Source organism: Chiloscyllium punctatum, chromosome 6 (assembly GCF_047496795.1).
Source record: "Chiloscyllium punctatum isolate Juve2018m chromosome 6, sChiPun1.3, whole genome shotgun sequence".
NCBI lineage: Eukaryota > Metazoa > Chordata > Chondrichthyes > Orectolobiformes > Hemiscylliidae > Chiloscyllium > Chiloscyllium punctatum.
Genome location: NC_092744.1, coordinates 62,887,604 through 62,909,384, shown reverse-complemented (window position 1 = coordinate 62,909,384; position 21,781 = coordinate 62,887,604).

Below are 21,781 nucleotides of genomic sequence, written 5' to 3'. Positions count from 1 at the left end.
CTTATCCTTGTCCACTTCATCAAGTGCAGAGTCAGGACCTAGAGTCTTCAACTGCTCATCATATGACAGACCCATCATCTCTGCAATCATTCTTGTTACCCTCCTCTGGACCTTCTCCAAGGCCAGCATATTCCTCCTTTGATATGGGGCCTCAAACTGCCCACAATAATCCAAATTTGGTCTGACCAGATACTTTTACAGCCTCAGCAGTACTTCCTTTGTCTTGTTTTCTCGCCCTCTCACATTGAATGCTAAAACTGCATTTTCCTTTCTAATTGCCAACTGACTCTGCATGTTAATCTTAAATCAAGAAAATTGAGCAGAGATATACACAAGGCAATATTCGTGTGGAGAAATGCTTGAAGTATGGGCAGTAGCCCAGTAAAAAGACTAAATTCATGCTGCACCCAAAATACTCTTCCAATAGCAAAAAGGTGACCGAAGACTAAAACAGTAACAGGTCTGATGACAAAATTAAGGTAACATGGCAGAAAATCAAATTTCATTTTGAAAAGACTGCCAAATGCTAGAGTCGAACACTGGAGAGCCAATTAGGTTACAAATCTTCAGTGCTCTTAAGCATGAGCCATCCCAATAGGTAATTCAGGAACTACCTACAGCAGTTTACATGTCAATCATATGAGGTGGATGTGAATGAGCAGATATACTGGCTCAACTACCTGTGCATCCTATAACTAGAGAAGCTGGTCCTTGATTGCAGATGACTGTTCAGAAAGTTGTAAACTATTTTAGTCAATTGCACAGTCAGTAGCTTAGCCATCAATGCCAAAGGTCCATACCAAATCAACAATGGAAGTAGAACAATGTGTACCATGGCAACTGCAAAAGTCGAGGGAACAACAGTCCTGGGGAAAGAGCAACGCTCACAGGAACAGTCAATTTCAAGATTCACACATACCATGAAGACACCAGCACAATTTAAAGGCTACTTGAGCAGCTCAGATGAAGAGACTGATCAGAATAATAAACTGTAGCTCCTCGAGAACATTGTGTGTGTATATTGGGTAGCTTAGGTAATCCACAATTACAAATAGTGCCTGCGGATTTATTTGAGTTGTTTGTTGTGAAAAGGGAATGTTTGGATTGAAATGCAATCATATACAACATCCTTCCAGGTTTACCAGTCATGTGACTTTCACCGCACTCAACTGCAATGGACCTTTCTTCAAGATTTCAACAAAGTCACTATACAGGCCTTGTTACACTGACTGGTGAAAATGCTGGACAAAAAACAAATGGACTGTGGATGTTGGAAATCAGAAGAGTCTGCCCCTTTCTTCTGAAGGGTCAATGGACTGTTATGAAGATGTAGGTATACTTTACCTTTAAGAGAGTTAAAAGCTGCAGAACTACCTGACACAACACCATGTGTTCTGAATGTAACATTCATGTAACAACAATGTAACATTTGGTCAAACAGCTGGTCTAGCTGGTTGACTGGAGACGATGAAACAAATTCAAATTTTGCCAATCAGTTTAAATTATACCCCAAAAATACCAAACTCCAATCAAGTTTGAATTTAGTATATTGACAACATTAAAAGCCAGTGACACAATCTGATGCTTTGAGGGTATAAGATCGGGAAAACCTGAACAGTTGAGGGAGAACTGCCAAGCCACCAACACATGCAGACTGCCCAGAGAATAGCTCTCTTAAAGGTACCTTTATCAATCAGTGACCTGTGAAACAGAAATCCCGAAGAAGAAAAAAAAGAAGACAGAGGAAGATATAAAGAGTAGATTTGACAGCTGGCTGGTTTTGAAATTTGAATTTTTGGTAAATCTTAATCAACATTTTATCGGACTAGTATTGTAGAGAGGAAGGTAAAAAATAGTTTGGAAAAAGGTTTTATAAATAGCTGGTAGTTAATTATTCTCTATTATACTTTAAGAAATAACGTTGATAATTTTTACTTTAAATGGTGACTTTGGGATAGCTCTTGGCCTCTTGAATTTTCATAGATGACTGCACAGGAGAAATCTTTTGTGTGTTGCTGGTTTAAATTAATCAGTGGAATTTACCCATGTCGTAACGGGACTCAAAATATTAATTCTGCTTTCTCTCCACAGATGGTGCCAGACCCGCTGAGTTTTTCCAGCAATTTCTGAGTTTGTTTGTGAATGAAATGCTAGCCTTGTTAGAGATGCTTCCATTGCAAGAACGAATAAAAATATATATCCTAAGGATGAATGGGAAATGGTGAAGATCAGACCAGAGGAAAAGATCACGGAGGCCCTAGCTGTCATTTTTCAGGACTCTGTTAAGATTAATTGTGTGCCAGTGTAATGAAAAATTGCCAATATAATGATCATTCTCAAACAGTGAATCGGAGCCAACCCAAACAATTACAGGCTGGGAAAGATTTGGAATTTATCAGATGGAATTACTAAATATCCCAGCTGAAGAGAAAATAATCAGTAATATGAGTGCTGATTGTCGTTTTGTTCCCAGATGTTAATCGCATTTTAAGCTTGGAAAGATGAGAGCTCTTTTTTTAAATTCCAATTTGCCATGTTGGCTGACTAATATACAGCTTCGGTTAGTATTGTGTTACAGAAAGCAGATACTCCAGTGCACCCGCAAATTTAGCCCCATGGAACAGTTACATGTATAACTGGTTCCTGGCTAATGAATTCTGGCTAATGAGTTCTGTACAGATAATGTAACAATACATAAAACGTGATATCAGGAAAGAATGTGCTGCTTGACAAAAACTTAAACAGCCCTCTGTGTGGGTTATGAATGTGGTTGAAGGGGATATGCAATGGATGGAATGTAGAGGGATTTTCAGAAAGCTATTGACAAAAGGAAGACTTTGGAGAAAATAATTCAGGTGAAGGTAGCTAAAAGGGCTAAAACCATATTATAAGGTTTGACCTTGCAATGGGTACATACTAACATTCTCTACCAAATGAGTAAGCAGTTAAAATCCATTTGGATGACTTACCAGTCAATGGCCTTCTTGATTCCAGCTTGTTTTTCACAAGTTAAGCAGACAGCTGGAACATCCCAAAACAAGACAGGAATTTCTTTAATTTGTCTTATTTGCCTGCTTTTGATATTGTTGCTTTTTTCCTTTCATTTTTCAAATATTTATCAGTTGCCTTGTAAAAATGATCCTGGATTTTCCTGTTGGTTTTAATTCGAGTACTCCATTATCAAACCTTTGAATTTAAAAAATCCTAATTTTCCCTTTGTACACTTGTCTCAAATTTGAAATTAATATGCCTTAGATGTAGACTTAATAACAAATGCAAATAATTCATCTTGCTTTATTTCAACACATGTAGTCATCAAGATGGTGCATTACGAGGACTGACAGACTGTCACATTTTAAAGGGAAACTCTACAAATTATTACAATGTTAAGATTTTTCAGCAACTTTAGATGGATGAAGCAAGGAAACTCACACCAAGCAGTATAGAAAAATGTAACAACTTTGAAATTCAACGTTAAAAATCACACAACACCAGGTTATAGTCCAACAGGTTTAATTGGAAGCACTAGCTTTCGGAGTGCTGCAATTCAACAACTCGCATCAGTAGTAAATGTAAGTTAAATGTACTTATTTCAGAAATATAACATTTTGGAATAGCATACCAGAGTAAATTTGAGACAAAATATGTAGTACATGTTGCTTGTTTACCAGAAAAAGGCTGACATTAGACCTTTGATTCCCAAAGCTCTCATCACTGGAATCTTCCTTGCATTGTTTCTGAATCTGTTATGAGCTAATTGATAGAGATTGAATGCTACAATCAGCTAACTGCTTCATCATTACATCATACAACCACCAGGATAGTGGAAGATAAATTAAATGGGACTTGGTTTTATTTTAGTCTAGCAATTTCTATGCTTCTATGAATAAATAATCAAATTTTATTACTCAATGACAATTGTAAAAAGTTTAATCATTTAACGTCTGAAATATTTTCCTATGTAAACTAGAACATTAGCTTTTTGAGTTTCTGCAAAGGACTTCCAGAAATGAGCGGCTGATTTTCCAAAAGCCACAAGCATGATGCATCTTACCCACCAAATGACTGTAACAATATTTTGATCAAAGTTCATGTTTCAAATGCAAATCAGATATCACAGAAAGTAATATCCAATTTGGAAACTACTGTGTTTGTACTAAAGTTGCAAAATGTAGCAGCAACAGGAAAAATAAAGCCATCAGAAGTGAATAAAGATCCAGTTTACATGAGACCAATGTGGAAACATGGGCCAGAGCAGTAAAACAAAAGAGCAAAGAAAATATAATCCATGTACTGCTGTGCACAAGCAGCTTAAATCATATAAAAAGCACAAAATCAGGAATGTTCAGAGGAAAGTTAACAGGATTTATATTATAAAGTCTTATTTTAAAACACTATAAACATTTATATAATTTGAAAATCATGTGCCACACACTCTTGACTGTTCAAATGTGTTGCTGTCATACAAGGTTTCTCATTGAGGGAAAATCCAGAGGCAATATCAAAAATGGTTGCTCCTTGCGTGTGTGCAGTCATCTGCTGTGCGTTCTATGGAGCGTAACTGCAGACTTGTATGGCTTTCCTTAGTGAGGTAAAGGGTAAATTAATTATGTTGGAATTGTATGGCCTTTTGAGCTTGTCTTTTGTACATAGCTACCTATATTCTTTATAATAATTGTTAGAGATCTGAAACGAACACAGACATTGCTGCTGGATCTCAGTAGGTCAAGAGCACCTGTGGCAAGAAAACCAAGTTAATATTTCAAGCCCAGTGACTCTTCATCAGAACCATTTGATGAAGAGTCATCAGACCCAAAATATTAACTCTGCTTTCTTCCCATCGATGCTGCTAAACTGGCTGAGCTTCACCAGCAATTCTGTTTCTCTTGCCTATAATCTTTAATGTTTGAAGGAAACAACACATTCCTCAAGATTACTCTCCAGATAGCTCATCCTTGTACATTTACTCTTAGCCTATGATTGGCATGCCACACTTCCTGAAACTCACCTTGAAGGAATTCTCGAAACTTAGCTTCAGTCTATCTCGCAGATGGTGTTCAAGTTTATAGAACATAGAACATTACAGCGTAGTACAGACCCTTTGGCCCTCAATGTTGCACCGACCTGTCATACCAATCTGCAGCCCATCTAACCTACATTATTCCACGTGCGTCCATATGCCTGTCCAATGACAACTTAAATGTACTTAAAGTTGGTGAATCTACTACCATTGCAGGCAAAGCATTCCATACCCTTACTACTCTCTGAGTAAAGAAACTACCTCTGACATCTGTCCTATGTCTATCACCCCTCAATTTAAAGCTAAGCTCCCTCGTACTCATTGTCACCATACTTAGGGTGGACAGGGAGAGCCTTTTTCTATCTAAATCTCTGATTATCTTTTATGTCTCTATTAAGTCACCTCTCAACCTTCTTGTCTCTAACAAAAACAGCTTCAAGTCCCTCAGCCTTTCCTCGTAAGACCTTCCCTCCATACCAGGCAACATCCTAGTAAATCTCCTCTGTATCTTTTCCAAAGCTTTCACATCCTTCTTATAATGCGGTGACCAGAACTGTACACAATACTCCAAGTGCGGCCGCACCAGAGTTTTGTACAGCTGCAGCATAACCTCATGGTTCTGGAACTTGATCCCTCTATCAATAAAACCTAAAACACTGTATGCCTTCTTAACAACCCTGTCAACCTGGGTGGCAACTTTCAAGGACCTGTGTACCTGGACACCGAGATCTCTCTGCTCATCTGCACTACCAAGATTTTTACCATTAGCCCAGTACTTTGCATTCTGGTTACACCGACCAAAGTGAATCACCTCACACTTGTTCGCATTAAACAACATTTGCCACCTCTCAGCCCAGCTCTGCAGCTTATCTATGTCTCTCTGTAACCTACAGCATCCTTCGTCACTATCCACAACTCCAACAACCTTATTGTAGTCTGCAAATTTACTAACCCACCCTTCTATGCCCTCATCCAGGTCACTTATAAAAATGACAAACAGCAGTGGACCCAACACCAACCCTTGCGGTGCACCACTAGTAACTGGACTCCAGGATGAACATTTCCCATCAACCACCACCCTCTGTCTTCTTTCAGCAAGCCAATTACTGACACAAACTGCTATATTTCCCACAATCCCATTCCTCCGCATTTTGTACAATAGCCTTATCGAACACCTTGCTGAAGTCCATATACACCACATCAACCAGTTTACTCTCATCTACCTGTTTGGTCACCTTCTCAAAGCACTCAATAAGGCTTGTGAGGTACAATCTACCTTTCACAAAACCGTGCTGACTATCCCTAATCAAATTATTCTTTTCTAGATGATTATAAATCATATCTATTATAACCTTTTCCAACACTTTACCAACAACTGAAGTAAGGCTCACTGGTCTATAATTACCCAGGGTATCTCTACTCCTCTTCTTGAACAGGGGAACCACATTTGCTATCCTCCAGTCTTCTGGCACTATTCCTGTAGACAATGACGATTTAAAGATCAATGCCAACGGCTTGGCAATCTCCTCCTGGCTTCCCAGAGGATCCTAGGATAAAGCCCATCTGGCCCAGGGGACTTATCTATTTTCACACTCTGCAGGATTTCTAATACCTCTTTCTTGTGAACCTCAATCACACCTAATCTAATAGCCTGTATCTCAGTATTCTCCTCGACAACATTGTCATTTTCTAGAGTGAATACTGCCAAAAAATATTCATTTAGTGCTTCCCCTATCTCCTCTGACTCCACATGCAACTTCCCACTACTATCCTTGATTGGCCCTAATCTTACTCTCGTCATTCTTTTATTCCTTAAATACCTCTAGCAAGCCTTAGGGTTTACCCTGATCCTATCCGCCAACAATTTCCCATGTCTCCCCCGGCTCTTCTGAGCTCTCTCTTTTGGTCTTTCCTGGCTACCTTATAACCCTCAAGTGCACTAACTGACCCTCCACATCTCATCCTAACATAAGCCTTCTTCTTCCTCTTGACCAGAGATTCCATTTGCTTCATAAACCACGGCTCCCGTGCTCTACAGCTTCCTCCCTGCCTGACAGGTACATACTTATCTTGGACACACAGGAGCTTTTCCTTGAATAAGCTCCACATTTGTAATGTGCCCATCCCCTGCAGTTTCCTTCCCCATCCTGTGCTTCCTTAATCTTGCCTAATCAGATTGTAATTGCCTTTCCCCCAGCTGTACCTCTTGCCCAGTGGTATACACCTATCCCTTTCTATCACTAACAGAATTGTGATCGCTATCACCAAAGTGCTTACCTACTTCCAAATCTAAGACCTGGCCGGGTTCATTACCCAATACCAAATCTAATGTGGCTTCGCCCCTTGTTGGTCTGCCTACATACTTTGTTAGGAAGCCCTCCTGCACACACTGGACAAAAACTGACCCAGCTATAGTACTCGTACTATTGTGTTCCCAGTCAATATTTGGAAATTTGAAGTCCTCCATGATAACTACCCTGTTTCTCCCACTCCATCAAGAATCATCTTTGCTATCCTTTCCTCTACATCTCTGGAACTATTTGGAGGCCTATAGAAAACTCCCAACAGGGTGACCTCTCCGTTCATGTTTCTAACCTCAGCCCATACTACCACAGTTGACGAATTCCCAAACATCCTTTCTGCAACTGTAATACCGTCCATGACCAATAATGGTACACCTCCCCCTCTTTTACCATCTTCTCTGTTCTTACTGAAACATCTAAATCCTGGAACCTGCAACAACCATTCCTGTCCCTGCTCTATCCATGTCTCTGAAATGGCCACAGCATCGAAGTTGTGAATACATCATCGCCTTAGGGCTTTTATTGTCAGTCAACTGTATGGCATCTGAGCTGGTACCTCATAAACAGTGCTTTCAATCTAAACGTTTCAGGTCTGGTCACTTGAGCACTTTTCCCAAGCCCGTGATATTTCAATTGTATCTCATATGGGACTTGTACAACTGCTTAATATGTTTGCCGTAGGTAATCCATGTCACAAAGACATATATGAGTCATATTACAATAAAAAATGCAGTGTATAAAGTTGTAGTAAGTTTGCTGACTTGTTTCCTCCACAGTTTTGCGTGCGTTCAGGCAAATGCTGAGCTTGTTAATGGTAATTTTGTCAGCTATCTTGCTGTCAATGCAGACATTTCTGGAGGTGGTACTTCCAAGAAAGGTACCATTATCTCGAGCATTCAGGGTTGCATTATTGATAGTCAAGTAGGTGGGACAAGCCAAAGTAGGTAGAGTATTTCTATCTCCATTAAGTTGATGGTTAGCTCATAATCAACAACCACTTTTGAAAAACAGTCCATGATCCTTTGAAGGCCATGCTCAGTTTGACACGGGTCCAGTCAATGACAAATAGCTATTCTCATATCAGCATATCTGATACCTTAGTTGTCACCTTAATGAAGGACTCGTATTCATCTCAGGCTGAAGAGATGGTCATCTGTTCTGAACTCGGTGTACATCCGGTGAACTCGGTGCATTTCCATTTAATCCTCCACAAAGCACAGCAGTAAGAAATATACTGGCAAGCACATTTCTGCTTCAAACCACTTGTTATGTCAAAGGAGACAATGTATTCTCCACAGTTAGTTACTCTGACCATCATGCCATCATGAAACTGCTTTATCAGATTTAAAGATATTTTCAGCAATACTCATGTTCTGAGCTACCAAGTGATTATTTATAGCTTTCCTAGAACATTCAAGTTTAGTTAAGACATTCTAAAAGGCCTCACAATTTGTGTCTAAGGCCTTTGCCGTGTCAACAAAAGCATAGTGCAGTCCCATTTTCTGTTTAAGGCAGTTCTCTTATGTTTGCCAGGAGGTGAAGATCAGGTTACAGATGCTTCTACTTTTCATGAGTCTATTTTGATTCTCTGGCAGTACTCATTCTGCAATGTAGCTTATCAATCTGTTGAATAGAAGTTTTCTCAAATCTTGCTAGCTATCACAAGCAATGAGAGTTTTCTGTGGTTGTCACACTTTTTTTTCATTCTCTTTTGCATAAGTGAATAATTGTGGCATCCTCAACTCCTGAGGAATAGTTTGTTGATCTCATATCCTGTGATATAATTCTGATTTTGGTGGCTAGCTGGGGATTGCAGAATTTTAAATTTCCCCTGAGATACTATTTGATTGGACCTTTCCTGGAGACTGTGATCTGGTGGTTTTTAAAATTTCCACAATAGCAAGTTCATTTACCTTGCAAAGGTTTTCACATCATTGTGAGTCTGCAAGCTTTTCTTTGTCCATCCCACTTATAGTGGATGGGCAGTGAAGAGCATCTATCAAGTCCTCAGCCTGGTACTCTTTGATAACTATCCTGTCTGTCAGGACAGATTCCCCATCAGCATTGAGAACAGGCCACATAAAAAGGACTATACACACAGTCTTCAGGACTTAATGTAGAAATGTCTCAGGCTGAATCTCTCCAGCTTGTATGACCCACCATACATGTTGCATCCTATAGTACTTTTGTTTCCTGTTGCTCTACTGGAGTTATCAATAGTACTGATAGTACTATATCAATAGTACAATATCTTTGTTTCGTAGCCTTCCCTTAAATTATTAATTGTTTCATCGAACCATTCTTGGTGATTTTATTTGTGTGTCCCTGGGACATTTATAAATTTTTTTTTGAAGGGTATACATGCCACCTCTCCATTATCACTTGGCTTCTCTTCAGAGGACAGCATGAGCTGTTTGCAGCGCACTATGGATGCAGATCTGCACAGCCAGCAGTTTCTTTTTAAGGAGGTCCAGTGCATGCTGGTCTTCTGTTCATTAAAGAAAGAAAACTTTGTCTGGGAGTGTAGCATACCGTGTATTCTCAATAAGACCAGAAGATCAATCAAGCTGGTTATTTAAAGTCAATCTGATAATGTTTTGATCTGGAGTGCATCAAATATTTTTGTACTTGGCCTTTTGTCTCAAGATGGTGTTGGTGATTGACAGGTTCCAGTAGGTGCAATGACTCAGGAGAAGCTTGCCATTACTATTGCAATTCCTCAGACCTTGCTTCCACAAAGGCGTCATTCCAGGATTCTTCAGCTCTTATATTTGCCTTTACCTCTCACATTATATTGAACTTGTCTTCCTGTGGATTGTTTGCAATTGGAGTGGCTATACATAATGCAATACGGCTGCCATGCATGTACAGACATGGCCAGTGATTGGATATGCCGCAGAAAATGACTGTGCAAGCGCTGATTACATCACCTCATTCCCTGCCATTACCAATGCATGTACAACTGCTCAAGGGCTGGAAGTGAGAGTGAGGGGTTGGAAATGGAGTGGGGAGGGAAGGGAAGTTAGAAGAGATGAGGAAGCCTCCGAAAATCTGCCTTCATAAGTCACCATTCACCCTCTCCACTCACCACAGCTCACCACAACATGGAACCCTATCTAAAGCTGGAAGTCAGAACTGTTATTGAACCCTTCCCCACACTCTGTTCTTTGACATGCAGCCTCAATGCAATTATTCACACCGGACACCTCCAACAACATCTGGCAACATAATTTCTTTTCTTCACTTCCATGACATTGGGTTTGGTTTTCACAATAACCATGACTATTTGTAATAGCTCTGTCAAGATTCTCAGTGAATTTGTCCTCAATATTCTCAGGACTCATTTGGAGAGCATGCACCGATGATTTTCACATTCTCATTGGTCACAAGAGATAGGTGCAGAGTCATAACATGATTATTCATGCCCTTTGTGCAATTGTCAGACCTGTAGCAAAGCTGACAAAAAGTTCTTGTCTCTCACTCTTTGGTTTGTTGGCCCTGCAGAAGTTAAAAGTGGCTAAAAGCTCTGTTAATGGGCCCTCTCCAAATGGCATTTGCTCAAAGAAGCAAATGTCAATGTTGTAGTGATTGCTTCTGGGTAACCAGAGCAGTTGTGGGCTGGGGTCAGGGACTGATGTCTTAATCAATTTGAGTCTGTCCCCCCATGGCTTGACACATCTCATGTTGTGGAGAAAGTGAGGAGTGCAGATGCTGAGAGTCAGGGTTGAAAAGTGTGACACTGGAAAAGCACAGCAGCACCCAAGGAGCAGGAGAATCTATGTTTTGGGCAAAAAGCTCTTCGTCAAGAATGATCATGTCTGGAGATGTGGTCAACTGCAGTGAATAATCTGCATCACCCATGCCATTGAGCTTTACAGCTGTGCTTTGATGCTTTAATTTCCTGCCGGGGGATAGATCCATCAAGACAGCTTTATCTGTGCATTTGAAATAATTGTTTTTAAGGGAATGTGATCACAATTATCTAATGTAGGCTGTCAATAATTTACCAGTAATTTTCTGATAGTTTACTGAGTTTGTTAAGAAGCAGTAGTTTAAACTTGATATATTAATTAATTCAATAAACAAAGTAAACAACCATAACAATTGGGGACAGTTCACTGATACAGACAATAAACAGGGTATCGACATGTAATGTTTTAGTCTTGTCCAAGTTATGGGGCAGCACCCTACTCTCTAGTTGAGGTGTTAGGGAATTCTTCCTCAGTCTTCCTCTTTCTCTTCCTCCATCTGCGTAATGAAGACAGCTCAACGAATACTGTGCTCTGGGGCCTACTTGATGAGAACTGCAGCCTACAAGATCAACTTGATGAGAACTGCCCGCTGAGAGAACTCCATTCTACTTGGAGTCTATTCTATTCTTGGTCCCAGCACAGATTCTCCAGCATGGATTTAGCCTAGCCCCAGCATAATTTATTCGGTGCAGAATCTAGCTCCTGAACTCTCTCGCTCTCTGCGTGACTTTTCCAATGCGAGTTTAACTTTCCTAACATCCTTGGACTTAGTGTAGGTATTCCAGCGTGGAATTGGGCTAGCCTTTGTGGGCACCCAAAGCGCCTCCTATCCTAGGTACACCTCTCTGAGCCAGGCACTTATTATTACATCATATATCAAAAGGAAGGTAACTTAGGCTGTGTCAATCGATTGGCTGAAACCTTTTGATTAATGACCATGTGACAACTACTCATAATGTAAAATGAACACTGTCCCCTTGCCCACCTTCATCCGAGTGTTCGTTTACAATTCTGAGAACAAATAATTTTTATTCTCAAAAACAATACACTGATAATAAGGCATGTTTGATGTCAGATAAATTGTTGACACTAACTCTTTGGGCACTGTTATTTCAGTATTTTCTCATAATTCTTCCCTTTGTTTTCATATGCTAGAATTTGAAAAGTTAATACGACTATAATTGCTGTGAAATGAAATCTCAGTCTGCGCAGTAAATACTAGGAACATTCAGTTATTAAAGGATTCCAGGACTCAATAGGCATTCTCTCCCATATGTGGGAACCAGGCCAATGACTATTTACTTATTTTAGCCTGTAGACTGCCACAATTATTTTGATTTGATTGCTTCCACTCATAACAAGCCTCATAAAGTCACGAGGGAAAGGTGGACACATGTCCAGGGACTGACACAGTTATCCATCCAGAATGAAGTAGAATGTGGCTGACTGCGACACAGTAGACTACCTCTGAAACACACCCTACATACCTCATCTACCTGCCCATATGGACTTGAAAATTACTTATTGTTAGGAATGCTAATCCAGTTCTGTTGTATATGGACTGTTTCAGTATATGAGTAGTTGCAAATGGTCCTGACCATTGTGCAAGTATCAGTGAACAGTCGATTTTTGACTTTGAGTAGGAGGGTGGTGATTGATGAAGTAGCTGAAGACAGTTGGGGCCAGGACACAGACCCTGAAGAACACCTGCAATAATTTTCTTGGATGAAGATAATTGACCTTCAAAAGCTGGAACAGCTTGTTGGGAGCTAGGTATGACCCAACCAGCATACACCTATCTCCCAGATTCCCAGTGACGTCAATTTTGCTAGGAATCCTTGATGCCATATTTGCTCAAAAGCTGCCTTGATATCAAGGATAGACAGTCCCACATTACTTGGAGTTCATCTTTTTTGTCCATTTTTTTGTCTAAGTTCATTATAAGGTCAAGAGTCAAGTGGCTGTAGTGGAACCCAGACTGAGTGTTAGTGACTGGGTTATAATGTAACTGTCACTTGGTAGCATTGACAAGCTATCCATCAATTAGCAGATAATTGAGAGTAGACTGACTATACAGTAATTGGCCAGATTGAATTTGTCCTACTTTGTGTCGATAGGACATACCTGCACCAAGTTTCCACATTGTACTGGAATAGCTCAATTAAGGGTGCAGCTATTTCTGGTGCACATGTTTTCAGTGTTATTGTTGAGATGTTATGAGGACCCATTGTCTTTGAAGTATCCAGAACTTTGAGGCATCTTTTGATATCACATGAAATTATTTGCACTTGCTGAAGATTGACGTGAGTCGCAGGTAGATAGGAAAGTGAAGGAGGTGTTTGGTATGCTTTCCTTTATTGGTCAGAGTATTGAGTACAGGAGTTGGGAGGTCATGTTGTGGCTGAACAGAACTTTGGTTAGGCCACTTTTGGAATATTGTGTGCAATTTTGTTCTCCCACCTATCAGAAGGATGTTGTGAAACTTGAAAGGGTTCAGAAAAGATATACAAGGATGTTGCCAGGGTTACAGGGTTTGAGCTATAGGGAGAGGCTGAGTAGGATGGAGCTGTTTTCCCTGGAGTATCGGAGGCTGAGGGGTGACCTTATAGGGGTTTATAAAATCACGAGGGGCATGGATAGGGTAAATAGACAAGGTCTTTTCCCTGAGGTGGGGGAGTCAAGAACTAGAAGGCATAGGTTTAGGGGGAGAGGGGAAAGGTTAAAAAGGGACCTAAGGGACAATTTTTTCACGCAGGGAATGGCTTGCGTATGGAATGAGCTGCCAGTGGATGTGGTGGAGGCTGGTACAATGATAACATTTAAAAGGCATCTGGATGAGTATATGTATAGGAAGAGTTTAGAGGGATATGGGCCCAGTGCTGGCAAATGGGACTAGATTAGGTTAGGATATCTGATCAGTATGGATGGGTTGGACTGAAGGGTCTGTTTCTGCGCTGTGTATCTCTTTGATTCTTATGATATCTGGGGATATTATGGTAAGATAGAGATAGATCATCCACATGGGACTTCTTGCTGAATATAGTGCAAATGCTACAGATTTGACTTTTACATTCACGAGCTTAGTCCCCCATCATTGACGATGGGGATATTTGTGAATCCATCTCCTCTAGCTAGATATTTAATTTGTTCAATATTCATCCTGACTGGATGTGACAAAACTCCACAGCATTCATCGTTTTTCAATGTTGCTATCAGGGAGGATCCCCACAGCTTCAGTTAGTAAAACATTCCAAGGTACACCACAAGGGTATAATCAGAAACAATATAACTCAAAACTAAAACAGGACACATTCAAAGAAATATTATTTTAGGAGCATATTAAAGGAAAAGCCAAAGGTTGAGAGATCATAATGTTTAGCTCAGGAACTCTAGAGCATGGAACAGAGTTAGTCAAAGGCATAGCCAATGCTGGAGAAACACAAAATTTCCCAAGGATATTGAAGAGGACATAACTACTACAAGGGGCAGGGTCATAGAGTTATATAGCATGGAAACAAACCCTTTGGTCCAATTCATCTGCACTGACCAGATATCCCAATCTGACCTAGCCAACATTTAGCCCATGTAGCTCTAAACCCTTCCTCTTCCAATACCCATCAAGATGCCTTTTAAATATTGTAATTGTACCCATCTCCACCACTTCCCCTGGTAGCATCCTTCCTATCCTGGGGAGATCAAAACTGAAGTAGTACTCTGAAAGTGGTCTCAATGTCCTGTACTGCTGTAAATGACATCCCAACTCCTACACTCAATGTTCTGACTAATGAAAGCTAGCATACCAAATGTCTTCTTCACTGCCTTGCCTACCTATAGCTCCACTTTCAGGGCATTATACACCTATATCCCTTGGTCTCTTCAATTAGCAACACTCCTCAGGGCCCTACTATTAATTGCACAATTCCTGCCCTGATTTGTTTCACCAAAATACAACACCTCACATTTATCTAAATTAAGTTCCATCTGCCAACCCTCAGCCCATTGGCCCATCTGATCAACATCCCGTTGTAGATATAACCTTCTTCACTGTTCACTATACTGCCTATTTTGGTGTCATCTTCAATCTTACTGAACATTCCCCCTATATTCACCACTGAGAAAAAGAGAGAATTTTACATTTCAGATATTAGTATGTCAGCAAGCACATGTTGAAAGATGAGTAAAAGGAACTCATGAGTTAGGATACGGGCAGCAAGGTTTTGGGTGAGCTCAATCAATAAAGGATGTAATTTGGAGATCAGTCAAGAAAGCATTGAAATGGCTGAGTCTGGAGAAACCAAAAGCATGGACAAGAGTTTTGGTCTCATAAGGACACGGAGGTAGGAAAGGAAGAAATACAAGTTACAATAGTGGAAGCAGAGTTAGTAATGCAAAGCATGTAGGGACCAGAATTTCAGCTCAAAGTTAAGCAGTGAGACACTGTCTGAATTTACCTATTATTCCGATTGCTTTAGATGCCTAGCTACACATTGTCCTCTTTTAAGAAGTCTACAGTGGATACTTGTTTGAATTGATCACCATGAGTTTATCATGCATTTGTGACTAAGTAAATCCAAACTAAATAAAATCATATGGCCTTTCATGTATAATAGAAATTAAAGTCAATATTAAATAAACCAGATCTTGCAATTGTATAATTTGAGTGAGTTAGCCTGGATGCAATAAAAACAACCTGGGCTCTAGAATAAGACTTTGGATAATGATAGTTGGAAACAATACTGTTTCTCAAATATAAAACATTTTATTCTGAAATTTACTATAAATTCACACAAGCTCAATGGTAAATGATTAAAACACAATCTTAAATTTAGAACAATCAAACATAATCTTAAATTTGGAACAATCTTAAGAATAAGAAGAACTGTAGGAGAAGCGTAATCTCTGACAGCTGGCTCAAGAGCTGGCCAGTTCTAGCAGAGCTGCTTATAAACAAGGGCCATCTGAGTGTTGACCAAATTAGAAGGCTTGGTACTGAACAAGGATCACCGGACCTGAAATATTAACTCTGAGTTCTCTTCACAGATGCTGCCAGACCTGCTGAGCTTTTCCAGCAACTTCTGTATTTGATGGGCTTGATACTAGCTGGAATGGCCTGAACCTTGCATTAATATATGTAATGTAAATAGTTGCTTCGCTCAAACAACACAATTAAACAACATCTCCTGCAACATAAAAATAGAAACATGTGTCCAAACATCTGGCAGAATTGAACACAAAACTTGCATTCTGAAAGTTTCAGAGGCGTTGGGATCCTTCGGGGGCGGGAGAGCAGCCCCAAGTCATGGTCACATTGGCACCAATGACATAGATCGGAAGAGAGATGGGGATTTAAGGCAGAAATTCAGGGAGCTAGGATGGAAGCTTAGAGCTAGGACAAACAAGGTTGTTTTCTCTGTTTTGCTGCCCATGCCACGTGCTAGTGAGGTGAGGAATAGGGAGAGAAAGGAGTTGAACACATGGCTAAAGGGATGGTGTAGGAGGGAGGGTTTCAGGTTTTTGGATAATTGGACCTCTTTCTGGGGTAGGTGGGACCTCTACAAGCAGGAGGGTCCTCATCTAAACCAGAGGGGTACCAATATCCTGGATGAGAAATTCACGAAAGCTATGAAGGTGGATTTAAACTAATACAGCAGGGGGATGGAAACCAAAATTGTAGGACAGGTACAGAAGAGGATGAGAGTAGGGAGTTCCAAAATCAAGTATCTTACACTGGCAAGCAAGATCCTGGTTTGAAGTGTGTGTGCTTCAACGCGAGGAGCATCCAAAATAAAGTGGATAAACTGGCAGCATGGGTTGGTACCTGGGACTTCGATGTTGCGGCCATTATGGAGACATGGATAGAGCAGGGACAGGAATGGCTGTTGCAGGTTCCGGTATTCAGATGTTTCAGTAAGAACAGAGAAGATGGTAAAAGAGGGGAGGGTGTGGCATTGTTGATCAGGGACAATATTACAGTTGTAGAAAGGATGTTTGGGAACTCGTTAACTGAGGTAGTATGGGCTGAGGTTAGAAACAGGAAAGGAGAGTCACTATGCTGGGTGTTTTCTATAGGCCTCCGAGTTGTCCCAGAGATGTAGAGGAAAGGATAGCAAAGATGATTCTCAATAGGAGTGAGAGAGGCAGGGTAGTTGTCATGGGGGACTTCAACTATCCAAATATTGACTGAGATCACTACAATACAAGTACTTTCGATGGGTCAGTTTTTGTCCAGTGTGTGCAGAAGGACTTCCTGACACAGGCCTACAAGGGGCGAAGCCACTTTAGATTTAGTACTGGGTAATGAGCCTGGCCAGATGTTAGATTTGGAAGTAAGTTTGGAGACAGTGATCACAATTCTGTCAGGTTTACTTTAGTGATGAAAAGGGATAGGTGTACTCCACTGAGCAAGAGTTACAGCTGGAGGAAGGGAAATTACAATGCAATTAGGAAAGATTTAGGAATCGTAGAATGGGGAAGGAAACTGCAGGGGATGAGCACATTAAAAGTGTGGAGCTTATTCAAGGAAAAGCTCCTGTGTGTCCTGGATAAGTATGTACCTGTCAGGCAGGGAGGAAGCTGTACAGCACGGGAGCCGTGGTTTACAAAGGAAGTGGAATCTCTGGTCAAGAAGAAGAAGGCTGCTTATGTTAGGACAAAATGTGAAAACTCAGTTAGGGCGCTTGAGGGTTACAAGGAAGTCAGGAAAGACCTAAAAAGAGAGCTCAGAAGAGCCAGGAGGAGACACGAGAAGTTGTTGGCAAATACAATCAGGGTTAACCCTAAGGTTTTCCATAGGTATGTCAGGAATAAAAGAATGACGAGAGTTAAATTAGGGCCAATCAAGGAAAATAGTGGGAAGTTGTGTTTGGAGTCAGAGGAGATTAGGGGAAGCACTAAAGAAGTATTTTTTGATAGTGTTCGCTATAGAGAATGAAAATGTTGGCGAGGAAGATACAGAGATACTTGCATCTAGACTAGAAGAGATTGAGGTTCACAAGGAAGAGATGTTAGAAATACTGCAGGGTATAAAAATAGACAAGTCCCCTGGGCCAGATGGGATCTATCCTAGGATCCCTAGGGAAGCAAGGGAAGAGATTGCCAAGTCTTTGGCATTGATCTTCAAATCATCATTGTCTACAGGAATAGTGCCTGAGTACTGGAGGATAGCAAATGTGGTTCCCTTGTTCAAAAAGGTAGTAGAGACTACCCTGGTAATTACAGACCAGTGAGTCTCACTTCAGTTGTTGGTAAAGTGTTGGAAAAGGTTATAAGAGATAGGATTTATAACCATCTAGAAAAGAATAATCTGATCAGGCACAGTCAGCACGGTTTTGTGAAGGGTAGGTCATGCCTAACGAATCTTATTGAGTTTTTTGACAAAGTGACCCAACAGGTAGATGAGAGTTAACCAGTTGATGTGGTGTATATGGATTTCAGCAAGGCGTTCGATAAGGTTCCCCACAGTAGGCTATTATACAAAATGAGGAGGAATGAGATTGTGAGAGACATAGCAGTTTGGATCAGTAATTGGCTTGCTGAAAGAAAACAGAGAGTTGTAGTTGTTGGAACATGTTCATCTTGGTGTCCAGTTACTAGCGGTGTACCGCAAGGGTCAGTGTTGGATCCACTGCTGTTTATCACTTTTCTAAACAACCTGGATGAGGGCTTAGAAGGGTGGGTTAGTAAATTTGCGGACGACACTAAGGCCGGTGGAGTTGTGGATAGTGACGAAGGATGTAGTAGGTTGCAGAGAGACATATATAGGATGTAGAGCTGGGCTGAGAGGTGGCAAATGGAGTTTAATGTGGACAAGTATGAGGTGATACACTTTGGACGGAGTAATTGGAATGCAACGTATTGGGCTAACGGTAAGATTCTGGAAGTGCAGATGAGCAGAGAGATCTCGGTGTCCATGTACACAGATCCCTGAAAGTTGCCACCCAGATTGACAGGGTTGTTAAGAAGGCATACAGTGTTTTGGCCTTTATTAATAGAGGGATTGAGTTCCGGAACCAGGAGGTTATGCTGCAGCTGTACAAAGCTCTGGTACGGCCACACTTAGAGTATTGTGTATAGTTCTGGTCACCGCATTATAAGAAGGATGTGGAAGCTTTGGAAAGGGTGCAGAGGAGATTTACTAGGATGTTGCCTGGTATGGAAGGAATGTCTTACGAGGAAAGGTTGAGGGCCTTGAGGCTATTGTTGTTAGAGAGAAGTAGGTTGAGAGATGACTTAATAGAGACATACAAGATAATCAGAGTGTTAGATAGGGTGGACAGGGAGAGCCTTTTCCAAGTATGGTAACGGCAAACACGAGGGGACACAACTTTAAAGTGAGGGGAGATAGGTATAAGACAGATGTCAGAGGTAGTTTCTTTACTCAGACAGTAATAAGGGTATGGAATGCTTTGCCTGCAACGGTAGTAGATTCGCCAAGTTTAAGTGCATTTAAGTCGTCATTCGACAGGCATTTGGACGTACATGGAATAGTGTAGGTGGGATGGGCTTCAGATTGGTATGACAGGTCGGCGCAGCATTGAGGGCTGAAGGGCCTGTACTGCGCTGTAATGTTCTATGTTCTATGTTCTATGTACGTGAAATTAAAATTCAGTAATAGCTGGTGTAATAAATTCATATTCTGATGATACAGTTCAAAATTTAGCATAGATTTTGATTGCTCTGTTGTCTAAAGACTACTTATGAAATCCAAAAAAGTCCTTCAATTATTCGCTCAGCAACACATTATGCTCTACATGAGGCAAATCTTTTCATTGTAACATTGACAGGAGGAAACTAATCTCTAGCAATATGTTCCATAGGAATGTTGAATTTAACATGAAGTGGAATTATGATCTCAAATGATCAACTACTACTAAAACCTGTTTGCCTGGCATATCGACTGTTGATCAATAGGTAGTCCTGCCCTCTCACATGTTAGGGCTTTGGGTATTTTTTAGTAGCAAGTAGGAGAGGGCTATTAAAATCAATGATTCCTAAATACTGTAAATTATGGTTTTGGGAGCTAAATTCCTCATTTTTCATTATTGTTTACTACATTGGTCTCATTTTAAGGAAGTTCAAAGCACAGTTTGAAATTTGCATTCAATCAGAAAGAGAGGCACAGGGACAGAAATCCAGGTTTGGGGACTCAAGCACTTGTAAGCTTCGCCACTGATGGAGAAGAAATTACAATCAGAAGTACACAAGTGGGAAGAATTTGAAAAGTGCGGATATTTCAGAGGACTGTGGGGCTGAAGGACACTAGAGAGGTAGGGATAAGGAAGAGCACTGAGCAATTTGAAAACAATGATGAGTAGCTGTTGATTGGTAGCGAGCCACATGTAAGCCAGCAAGCACTGGGATGTCAGGGGACTGGAATATGAGGCAAGTTAATTCCACAAGCAGCAGAGTTTTGGATGGCTGCAAATTGAAGAGGAGGAGAATGAAGAACTCGAGTGTAGAAGTATTGCAGACAGAAGATTTCAGAATGGATGACCTGAGACACCATAAGGTCAGGCAAATTTATGAAAGTGGAAGTAAGAAGATTTGTGGATGGTATGAATAGGACGTTGAGACCTAATCAGATATCAATTTTGTGAATCTACTTTGCCAGGGAAAGGGTTGGAATCAGTGGCTAGAAAACAAACTTTGGAACAACAATGGAAAGCAGTGGCTTTACTTATCCCAAATTCTCATTGAAATAAATTTCCATTCATCCAATGCTTGTCAGATAAATAGTCTGAGAAATTAGCAAAAATAGAAGAATTGTCAAAGATGATGGTGAAGTTATCAGTGTATATGTGAAAAGTCCTCATTTCCCTTCAGACTATCATTCTGAGGGGCAGTACATAGATAGGAAATCAGAAAGCAGCAACGATTGATTCTTGGCAAACACCAGAGACAATGATTTGGAATGGGAAAATAAAACAATGCAAGCGATTCTCTGGCTATTAAAAGATGGATTAATCATGAGACCAGTTCTACCAGCTGGACAGCAGTGGACAGTGGTTGGAACAGAAGGTATTGCTAACCACAAAGGTTGCAGACAGATTGAAAAGGACAAGGGAAATTATACCATTGGCACAGTCACAGGGTCACTTTGTTTGACTAAGTCCATGATGAGTCTTTTTGAGGGATTTCCACTGTATGGTAAAACTTCTCATTGCATTTTACCAAACTCACCTTAGTAACTTACCTACGCTGCCTGTACGCAACTGTCACATCTGATTGTACCCTCCATTTTATCAAGCATTGTTCCTAACAAAACTCACTGCTCAGCAGATATCCCAGAATTCATCAGCACTCCATGTGCCTGCACCATCTTTAAAAGCTTGCTGTGGACCAGGAAGCAGTGTCAGTCCTCAGCTGTCCTACCTGGTTCCTGATATTTGCCCTGGACGAGGCAGACAAGGGAGATTTGGTGCTCTGGTTTTACTGGCAGGGTGCTGGAGAACCTGCTGGATGGGCTCTTGCAGATGTGGGACATCCTCTTCCCCCAAGATAGGCGGTGGAGACCATGACACAGGCCATGCCAGTCTGGCCCAAGGTTGTCACCCAGGATAAGCTTCTTAACTTAGTGTCCAACAAGCTAGATATTGAAAAAAATCTCGACAGGGACATTGAGAAACCAACAAACTCAGCTCATCACATGGTCTGAAGGACTTCCATATTAGACACCATGTACCGACCATCTCAGGGCACACTCCATG